Here is a 12,024-nt window from a genome sequence, read left to right on the forward strand (position 1 = left end):
AACTGACCATCATACAGAATTATATTTCTCCTTATTGTCGGTAAGTTTAGATTCTCAGAAAAACAAATTAAACTGAACTAATTTCTTGACAGGTATAAGTAACTCATCACCTACTAAATGTCTAGATGACCACAACAGTTTAGCAAATACAGCAGAGGATAGTCTAGATGACCACAACAGTATGGCCAGTGGAGAGGATAGTCTAGATGACCACAACAGTATGGCCTGTGCAGAGGATAGTCTAGATGACCACAACAGTATGGCCAGTGGAGAGGATAGTCTAGATGACCACAACAGTATGGCCTGTGCAGAAATGTCAACATATTTTACAGGTAAGGTCCATTTGGAAAGATTTTAAAAAGGTATCTACCTGCATGCTTACTATATTTTGTGCTGATGAAGTCCTTATGTTGGAACATTCTGTAGGTTGAAATGTTTACTGGATGAGTATCTTAAGATGGTGATGGTTGAGATGGTTGTGACAGTTGGATGTTGTAGATAGTTTTCTTGTTTCATGTTTGTCAAAGTTTTACAGCTAATGAAATGTTTACAGTAATAAAATTGTTTTGTTTACCTGTACAGGTACACATGAAGTACAAGAATGTCTTGAAGGTCAAGGTGAGATAGATCTACACACACACCTGGCAGACTGCAAGAAAAATCCTGGCCATAAAAACTTTGTACCTGTAAATCAGTTAAGTCTTGAACATTTTCCTTCTGGTTACCATGACAACGATTTGTATGACACCACAAAAGCCCTGGCTGACCTAACAGTCAGGATAGCCGTTAAGATGACCAGTCCAGACAGACCAGAGTTTGTACGTGGCACTAAAGTTCCATATCCTTGCTACAACACCAGGGGACAGAACTCACTGAGGACAGGGACTGGGAGGGTGGTGGATGTGACCAAGTACACAGAGGGGATGGACCAGACAAATATGACCTACAGAACTTGTCCATGTCCAGAATGTGACCACTCGGACACACCCAGCAAAGTGTGGTGGCAGGTTCGTGTGTTGACAGCCAGACATGTGGTTTTTGATGAGAGTGAGGCGAGACAGTCCAGCTGTAGGTTGTGGTTTGATGATGATAAAAGTCCAGTGGTCAACATTTATGGGTGGAGGGTGGTTGGGTTAGACACTGAGGCAGACTGGTGTTGGTTGTCTTGTGTGACACATGACGTAGATGTAGCTGGTAAACTGGAGGAGATGTGGAGGCGGTTTGAAGGTCTACGTGGTAAAGTATGTGACAAATACGAGAGTCGTAGAGATGTGGACAAGCTGACCATTATAGTGTCACATCCTCATGGCTGTTCTAAGCAGGTCTCTATAGGTCACTGGGTACACAGGCAGGTACACAGGCAGGTACACAGGCAGGTACACAGGCAGGTACACAGGCAGAAGGTGGTGGATGATGACTTGACCAGGTACACGTACACAACGGTCACCTGTCCAGGTAGCAGTGGGGCTCTGGTCTACAGACTGGGGGGTGGCTTGTCTTACCATCCCCACAGTGGAGCTAACTCTGGTGGATTAAATTATAGTGGGCTGTGGTATGACTGGTAGTTGTCTGCTCTTGTATAGAATGTAAACAAACATGGCGCCTGTTGGATGTCTGTCTTTTCTAGAATGTAAACAAACATGGCGTCTGTTGGATGTCTGTCTTTTCTAGAATGTAAACAAACATGGCGCCTGTTGAATGTCTGTCTTTTCTAGAATGTAAACAAACATGGCGTCTGTTGGATGTCTGTCTTTTCTAGAATGTAAACAAACATGGCGCCTGTTGAATGTCTGTCTTTTCTAGAATGTAAACAAACATGGCGCCTGTTGAATGTCTGTCTTTTCTAGAATGTAAACAAACATGGCGCCTGTTGGATGTCTGTCTTTTCTAGAATGTAAACAAACATGGCGCCTGTTGAATGTCTGTCTTTTCTAGAATGTAAACAAACATGGCGCCTGTTGAATGTCTGTCTTTTCTAGAATGTAAACAAACATGGCGCCTGTTAGATGTCTGCTTAAAACATTTCTTGACATTATTGTAGAGCTTTATTAAACTTTTAATTAATTATCTCGTTATTTTTATCAGAGAAAAAGTTGTTGATTGTTTGATTGGGAGTGAAGAAAAAAAATGTCACAAATTTTGTTGTAAATATAAACGTAAATAAAGATTTAAAGCAACTCGTTTTCTTTCTCATTTTTGTTTGTTTGAATTTTGGATGTAATGACTCTCAATATTGACGCTAAAGTTGGGATCTAGCGACTCAATATTGACGCTAAAGTTTGGATCTAGCGACTCTCAATATTGTCGCTAAAGTTTGGATCTAGCGACTCTCAATATTGTCGCTAAAGTTAGGATCTAGCGACTCAATATTGACGCTAAAGTTTGGATCTTGCGACTCAATATTGACGCTAAAGTCTGGATCTAGCGACTCTCAATATTGTCGCTAAAGTTTAGATCTAGCGACTCTCAATATTGTCGCTAAAGTTAGGATCTAGCGACTCACAATATTGTCGCTAAAGTTTAGATCTAGCGACTCTCAATATTGTCGCTAAAGTTAGGATCTAGCGACTCTCAATATTGACGCTAAAGTTAGGATCTAGCGACTCTCAATATTGACGCTAAAGTTTAGATCTAGCGACTCTCAATATTGTCGCTAAAGTTTAGATCAAGCGACTCTCAATGTTGTCGCTAAAGTTTAGATCTAGCGACTCTCAATATTGTCGCTAAAGTTTAGATCTAGCGACTCTCAATATTGTCGCTAAAGTTTAGATCTAGCGACTCTCAATATTGTCGCTAAAGTTTAGATCTAGCGACTCTCAATATTGTCGCTAAAGTTATGATCTAGCGACTCAATATTGTCGCTAAAGTTAGGATATAGCGACTCTCAATATTCACGCTAAAGTTTGGATCAAGCGACTCTCAATATTGACGCTAAAGTTTAGATCTAGCGACTCTCAATATTGTCGCTAAAGTTTAGATCTAGCGACTCTCAATATTGTCGCTAAAGTTTAGATCTAGCGACTCTCAATATTGTCGCTAAAGTTTAGATCTAGCGACTCAATATTGACGCTAAAGTTAGGATCTAGCGACTCTCAATGTTGACGCTAAAGTTATGATCTAGCGACTCTCAATATTAACGCTAAAGTTTGGATCTAGCGACTCAATATTGACGCTAAAGTCTGGATCTAGCGACTCTCAATATTGACGCTAAAGTTTGGATCTAGCGACTCTCAATATTGTCGCTAAAGTCTGGATCTAGCGACTCTCTATATTGACGCTAAAGTCTGGATCTAGCGACTCTCAATATAGACGCTAAAGTTTGGATCTAGCGACTTTCAATATTGTCGCTAAAGTTAGGATCTAGCGACTCTCAATATTCACGCTAAAGTTAGGATCTAGCGACTCTCAATATTGACGCTAAAGTTAAAATCTAGGAACTCTCAATATTGACGCTAAAGTTAGGATCTAGCGACTCTAAATATTGACGCTAAAGTCTGGATCTAGCGACTCAGTATTGACGCTAAAGTTTGGATCTAGCGACTCTCAATATTGACGCTAAAGTTAGGATCTAGCGACACTAAATATTCACGCTAAAGTTAGGATCTAGCGACTCTCAATATTGACGCTGAAGTTATGATCTAGCGACTCTCAATATTGACGCTAAAGTTTGGATCTAGCGACTCTCAATATTCACGCTAAAGTTAGGATCTAGCGACTCTCAATATTCACGCTAAAGTTATCATCTAGCGACTCTCAATATTGACCCTAAACTTTGGATCTAGCGACTCTGAAAATTAAAGTGACCGAGTGGCCTAGCGGTAGTGAGCTGGACTTGTAACCCTGAAGTCTCGAATTTGAACATGGTCTGTAGAACGTCCCTGAGTCCACCCAGCTCTGATGGGTACCTGACTAATATTAGGAAAAGTAAAGGCGGCTGGTTATTGTACTGACCACACTATCTCTTCATAAGCCGTGGTCACAGAAACAAGTGAACTCAACTTCACTTTCCCCGTAGACCGTCACGTTTGAAAGGGAACTTTACTTTTTCCTCTCAATATTGACGTTAACGTTTGGACCTATAAAATATATTAGTGAATTAAATATGAATTATTTTTCACATCAATAGCAACCTGAACTTCTAGAAAAGTCTTTCTGCTATTTTGGTCTATAAAGAAAATTATATCAACATATGGATATATCAAAAACCATTGAACATATGAAACAAAAACATTTTTATGTCGTGTCTGTTGTAAACAGACATAAAAGCTTGAACCAACGAGTAGGTGGGATAAACCAATGCTCTTAGCGGTCAAAGGGAAATAACAATTAAAATAGAATATATCTTTAAGAAACATGAATAATGTACCTTTAAAAAATTTAAAATAGCGTCCATGTAATTTTTTTTTGTTTAACGTCACACAAAGTCAGTTATCTAATTATTATAACACAAAGCCAGTTATCTAATTATTATCACACCGTGTGACACCAAGTGGGGGCTGACACCAAGACTAAAGCTTTGCAAAATGTATAGAAAAAAAATGATTAATTAGATTTTTAAAAGGGGGAGGTGGGCTGACACTAATTATATTATATAAATAAGTAAATAATATATATATATATATATATATATATATATATATATATATATATATATATATATATATATATATATATATATATATATATATATATATTATTTATTCATTTATATATATATATATATATAAATAAAAATGAATAAATTATATATATATATATATATATATATATATATATATATATATATATATATATATATATATATATATATATATATATATATATATATATATTATATTATTTATATATAGCCCATAATTTTTCTAATTTCGAGGGGGTAGATTCATAGATCTCAATAGTAATCATTATTCAGTTGACTTAGATCAATGTGTGTGTATTGATCTCAATAGTAATCATTAATCAGTAGACTTAGCCAGACCAACTTAATTTAAACACTTTAAATCCTCATCACACAAACTACCCGGCTATAATGGTTTTCTACATTTGTAAAGTTTTCTAATACAGTGTAGTTATGGGTCTTTATAACTGAATTAAAGTTTTTCTAATACAGTGTAGTTATGGGGCTTTATAACTGAATTAACTTTTTAACACAAACAATGTACATCAGGCAAATAAAAACCTGTAAAGTGTAATGCAGCTATTAAGGTCCACAGACCACAAGCTATTTTAATCGTTTCCTGTGATATTTTCATAGCAATTCCATTTCCTAGTCTTCACCGTTTTTCAATTTCTTATTTTTACACGTTTTCCACAATTCAAAGAACTAAGGTTCTGTAAGTAATTGTCACATTGTTCTGTTTGTTGGAATATATGTGTGTTTTGATGTAGTGTCATCCCCTTATTTTGCATAAAATTTTGTATTTAAAATGTATACAAGATATTGCGATTAAAAAAACAACGTGGTAACGTACATCTTTGTAGAAAAGCATAGGCCTATATTTGAATCAAATTCGATTTGTTTTTTTTTGTTTTTTTTGCGTGAAAAACGTTATAATTATGGGGAATTCAACATAGTTTTATCCTCACATTTGTTTTGTTTCTATGGCAACCTAAACTTTTAAGTGCGAGTTTATGCTAGTATTTCATCTAACGATAAATACTATTAAAATATGGATACATTCAAAAACACAAAAGATGGTAAATAGTATTAAAATATGGATACATTTAAAAGCCCAAAAGATGCTAAAATAAAAAATATTTAAAACAGATGTCTTCTCATGACATTAAAGTTTTAAACGAAATAAAGTAATTTCAAAAAAAGTATAACCTTACGGTCTAAGGGAAGTAACAATTAAATTAGAAAACTACTTAAGAAACTTGAATTATGTACCTATTTGAGTCAATTTAATATTCATTTGTGAAAAGTTATCTAGATTTATAAATAGCTTCTCAAGTGTTACATAAAAGTAATGACATATAATGAATTTTAAAACATTAATTTTAAGGTTTTTCTCTTTCAGAGCTGAAATGTACATTCGTAGACTAATTCTTTGTGGAAACTTTTTAACTGATGGAAACTAATGTAGAAGAACTTGATTTAAAGAAACACAATTTTTTTAAACATTGAGTCGTAAATAATTCAAAACGTCAATAGGGTAGATGAAGTAGAGTTACGCTGTTTTTATGGCCCTATTTTAATGAAAGGTGGAGGATCTTAGCAAATAATTAAAAAGTTGGTCGTGAAAATGTATCGAACTTAATGCACTAATTAAATGTGATCTTTTAGTTAGATTTGTTGGCCTAATTAAATGTGATATGTTAGTCAGATTTGGTTTCCTAACATTACATATTGTCGTGTTGGTATTACACTGTAGATTTGGTTTCCTAACATTACATATTGTCGTGTAGCTTGAGTATCTCGCACGCACATCTATGACCGTTTCTACCCGTAACCACAACCAAATACAAAAAAAACCACAAACACAAACATAAACAAACATTAACCCTTACCAGAGTTTGTCTCAGTTTTATCTTTTAGAGATCAATACAAAGACTAGCCAGAATCACTAAATATAGGGCTAATTATGCTAGTAGCAGGGGGGGGGGGAGCGTCTTTCCTTTTCCGAGTTACGAATCTGTTAATTTAATTTTTTATTTCATGTTTATTTTAACCACAACTCAAACAAAATTTTATTACACAGGCCAGTTGTGTGCTACCACCTATAAAAAGATGTGGGTCGCCAACATGTAAGACATGTCAATACGTGTATAAAACCCAAGATCATCCAAATCAAGAAAATGCCACCGAAGGATGTAAAGCGGTATTTTAAATCGTACATTCTTCAAACTAGTTAAAATATACAGTAATAAAATATAACAAATCAATTCATGTATACATTTTCTGTATGTACAACGTTATCTCCAATTACCCCATATAGCAGCCAGTTACTCCATGTTACAGCCTGTTAGCCCATATAGCAGACAGTTACTCCATGTTACAGCCTGTTAGCCCATATAGCAGCCAGTTACTCCATGTTACAGCCTGTTAGCCCATATAGCAGCATGTTACTCCATGTTACAGCCTGTTAGCCCATATAGCAGCCAGTTACTCCATGTTACAGCCTGTTAGCCCATATAGCAGCCAGTTACTCCATGTTACAGCCTGTTAGCCCATATAGCAGCCAGTTACTCCATGTTACAGCCTGTTAGCCCATATAGCAGCCAGTTACTCCATGTTACAGCCTGTTAGCCCATATAGCAGCCAGTTACTCCATGTTACAGCCTGTTAGCCCATATAGCAGCCAGTTACTCCATGTTACAGCCTGTTAGCCCATATAGCAGCCAGTTACTCCATGTTACAGCCTGTTAGCCCATATAGCAGCCAGTTACTCCATGTTACAGCCTGTTAGCCCATATAGCAGCCAGTTACTCCATGTTACAGCCTGTTAGCCCATATAGCAGCCAGTTACTCCATGTTACAGCCTGTTAGCCCATATAGCAGCCAGTTACTCCATGTTACAGCCTGTTAGCCCATATAGCAGCCAGTTACTCCATGTTACAGCCTGTTAGCCCATATAGCAGCCAGTTACTCCATGTTACAGCCTGTTAGCCCATATAGCAGCCAGTTACTCCATGTTACAGCCTGTTAGCCCATATAGCAGACAGTTACTCCATGTTACAGCCTGTTAGCCCATATAGCAGACAGTTACTCCATGTTACAGCATGTTAGCCCATATAGCGGACAGTTACTCCATGTTACAGCCTGTTAGATCATATAGCAGCCAGTTACTCCATGTTACAGCCTGTTAGATCATATAGCAGCCAGTTACTCCATGTTACAGCCTGTTAGCCCATATAGCAGCCAGTTACTCCATGTTACAGCCTGTTAGCCCACATAGCAGCCAGTTACTCCATGTTACAGCCTGTTAGCCCATATAGCAGCCAGTTACTCCATGTTACAACCTGTTAGCCCATATAGCAGCCAGTTACTCCATGTTACAGCCTGTTAGCCCATATAGCAGCCAGTTACTCCATGTTACACCCTGTTAGCCCATATAGCAGCCAGTTACTCCATGTTACAGCCTGTTAGCCCATATAGCGGACAGTTACTCCATGTTACAGCCTGTTAGCCCATATAGCAGACAGTTACTCCATGTTACAGCCTGTTAGCCCATATAGCAGCCAGTTACTCCATGTTACAGCCTGTTAGCCCATATAGCAGCCAGTTACTCCATGTTACAGCCTGTTAGCCCATATAGCAGACAGTTACTCCATGTTACAGCCTGTTAGCCCATATAGCAGCCAGTTACTCCATGTTACAGCCTGTTAGCCCATATAGCAGACAGTTACTCCATGTTACAGCCTGTTAGCCCATATAGCAGACAGTTACTCCATGTTACAGCCTGTTAGATCATATAGCAGCCAGTTACTCCATGTTACAGCCTGTTAGATCATATAGCAGCCAGTTACTCCATGTTACAGCCTGTTAGCCCATATAGCAGCCAGTTACTCCATGTTACAGCCTGTTAGCCCATATAGCAGACAGTTACTCCATGTTACAGCCTGTTAGATCATATAGCAGCCAGTTACTCCATGTTACAGCCTGTTAGATCATATAGCAGCCAGTTACTCCATGTTACAGCCTGTTAGCCCATATAGCAGCCAGTTACTCCATGTTACAGCCTGTTAGCCCATATAGCAGCCAGTTACTCCATGTTACAGCCTGTTAGCCCATATAGCAGCCAGTTACTCCATGTTTCAGCCTGTTAGCCCATATAGCAGCCAGTTACTCCATGTTACAGCCTGTTAGATCATATAGCAGCCAGTTACTCCATGTTACAGCCTGTTAGCCCATATAGCAGCCAGTTACTCCATGTTACAGCCTGTTAGCCCATATAGCAGCCAGTTACTCCATGTTACAGCCTGTTAGCCCATATAGCAGCCAGTTACTCCATGTTACAGCCTGTTAGCCCATATAGCAGCCAGTTACTCCATGTTACAGCCTGTTAGCCCATATAGCAGCCAGTTACTCCATGTTACAGCCTGTTAGCCCATATAGCAGCCAGTTACTCCATGTTACAGCCTGTTAGCCTATATAGCAGCCAGTTACTCCATGTTACAGCCTGTTAGCCCATATAGCAGCCAGTTACTCCATGTTACAGCCTGTTAGCCCATATAGCAGCCAGTTACTCCATGTTACAGCCTGTTAGCCCATATAGCAGCCAGTTACTCCATGTTACAGCCTGTTAGCCCATATAGCAGCCAGTTACTCCATGTTACAGCCTGTTAGCCCATATAGCAGCCAGTTACTCCATGTTACAGCCTGTTAGCCTATATAGCGGACAGTTACTCCATGTTACAGCCTGTTAGCCCATATAGCGGACAGTTTATATATAAACTAGCCGTCCCGGCCAGGCCCTGCTCTGGCTTCTGTGAAAAACCTTTTTGTTAAAGACCATTGCCTGTGTGTTTAGTAATCATCATAAACCCGGCATTGCACACCCAAACCAAAACCAAAACAACAAAACGCAAACATAACGCTAACACAATTACAGATACAAACGAAAACAAAAACCTAACAACTAACCCAACCACAACCACAAACACCAATACGAAAACAAAGAAAAAAAACAAACGAAAAAGCAAACGAAAACAAACAAAATCCAAATGCAAAACCAACCACAAACCCAAAGAAAAAAACACAAACGAAAAAACAAACGAAAACAAACCAAATACAAACGCAAAACCAACCACAAACACAAATACAAACGCAAAGAAAATAAAACACAAACGAAAACGAAAAAAGAAAGAACAAAAACGTACCAAATCAAAAACGCAACCAATAACGCAAACCAAACCAAAACACAAAGATAACTCAAACGCGAACATAAACGCACAGTGCTCAGAGTCTAGCCCGGGGCGGAATCGCCTGTTTCAGCTTAATAAACGACTATAGTACCCCAACTTATTCATAGTCTTTTGCACTCACTTTAATGAACGTAGGCGCGAAACCGAACACGGGAGGCCCGGGACCCCAAATAGCACCCTGTCTGGGCGCCAGAGGACGCACCATGACGTCACCGCCTGATTGAACTTAATAAACGACTATAGTACATAACTTATTCATAGTCTTTTGAACTCACGCGAACGTATATACCATAGCGTACACCGGAAGGCCCGGGGCGCCAAATAGCACCCTGTCGGGGTGCCGGAGGACGCCCGGATTTGATTCACTTAAAGACTATAGTAACCTTTCTTACCCATAGTCTATCGCACTGTTAAAAACAAAACTATGCAGCATGGCGCTCACATGATAGCCCAGGGTGCCAAATCGAACCGTGCAAGGGCGCCGGCGGACGCGCCTGTTTCAATTTAGTGAACAAAAATGATAATACTCCAAGCTTATCCGTAAATGGAAAGAAATAAACATATAGGATTTGTAGGAAGGACCTAGCTTATTAAATGTTATTGATTAAAAAAAAATATTGAACAGTATGTACAGTGTATAGAATAAATAAAAGGCAGTGTTAAAAATACCTAACGACATTGCACTTAATCAATCCCCGCTAATTATGAAATTATTTTTTTTTCTTAACACCAAAAACAAAGTAATAAAATGTAAATTCTTTCTTCTTAAGAATTTTTTTTATTAAAGGGAAGTAACTGTGCAGTCAATACATTTCCGACACAATTATAGAAATTTTATAAACGTCGATACACTTTTTAAAAATTTTATGTCGCGTTCATAATTGAAAATTATTCTTCTAAGTAAATAGAATGAAAATTGTTTTTAAAGACTTTCAATGGTAATTTTTTGACTCGTAAATTTAGACTGTGAGCACGATAAAAAATCTAACACTTAAATCCATAGAAGTGTCAACGACAAACTTTTTTGCCACACGATACAGAACTGAGCTTTATATATCTAATATATAAAGCTCAGTTCTGTATGTAATGCATTTGTATATCGTTGGAATTGTACGAATTTAAAAGTTAGAAAATTATCGTGCGCATTTGTCTAAATTTATGAGCTAAAAATTACCATTGAAAGTGTTGGGAAATCATTTTCATTTTTCAAATTACAGTAATAATTGTCGGCATGTTCATTAAACACAAGTTTTAAAAAAAATATCATCTTTTACAAAAATTCTAATTATGTCTTTATTTAGTCCTATAGCACTTACTTCCCTTTGATAAATTAGGGAAACCACAATTACTTCCCTTTATAAAACCACATTGCATTTGTAGAAAAGATTATGACAGTAGCTTCCCTTTAATTAAAGACAGGTAAAGTAACAAAAGACATCTTTATTCGGGAACGGGAATTCCCGCAGGTTAATATTTGTTCCTTTCATTTGCGCGTTCGTTTTGTCTGTCCTTTTTCGCACGGAGTGGAATTCATTTTTGTCGGTCGCACCAAACACGATGAACGCTGTCTTTTTTTTACGTCACAATAGTACGTACATTTTTTTTAAACAGACGTTACAACAGTACATTTAGCAGTGTAAAGTTTTACTACCGCAGGTGAGTTTCTAAGCTTTTTGTGTCCTATCAACTTATATTTATGCATTTAGATAGATCTATATGTTAGAGATCTAGATCTAGCAAGTAGTTTTTGCATTTAAGTTATGCTTTTAAAGAAAATATATGTGTGTGTGTGTGTGTGTATTTCTTCTGTGGGAATGCAGTTTATCATTAAAGTGGGGTGTCTTTTTAGTTTCCTACTTTCTGTCGTATATTAAACGCTTACAATACATTAGATTTCAGATTACAGTTATCATTAATGATAAGTGATAGGGTAATTAAGTGTAGCATGAAAGTTTGTTTCTGTCGGTATTATGGTTAAGGTCGGGGTAACGATTACTTTTAGTCTCAAAGCTAAGCGATAGTAGCGAAAAAAATATGTACATGCTCTACTTAATGAGTATATATAGGTTTCTAAATTTCTTATGTTACATAGATTAATAACCTCATGTTGCATTAAAATTAAAGGTTTAAAAAATTAGTTATTTTCTTGAAATGAGC

General features: G+C 37.4%; 1 protein-coding gene across 1 annotated transcript in view; it reads left to right on the forward strand.

The window, feature by feature from the left end:
• Positions 1–12,024, forward strand: part of LOC131936755 (uncharacterized) — a 179,974-nt gene that overhangs the window by 76,724 nt on the left and 91,226 nt on the right. The window lies entirely within an intron of this gene.

The sequence above is a fragment of the Physella acuta genome, unplaced genomic scaffold (genome assembly GCF_028476545.2).
Source record: "Physella acuta isolate Inbredline_101_S28 unplaced genomic scaffold, ASM2847654v3 ptg000186l, whole genome shotgun sequence".
Taxonomy (NCBI): Eukaryota; Metazoa; Mollusca; class Gastropoda; family Physidae; genus Physella; species Physella acuta.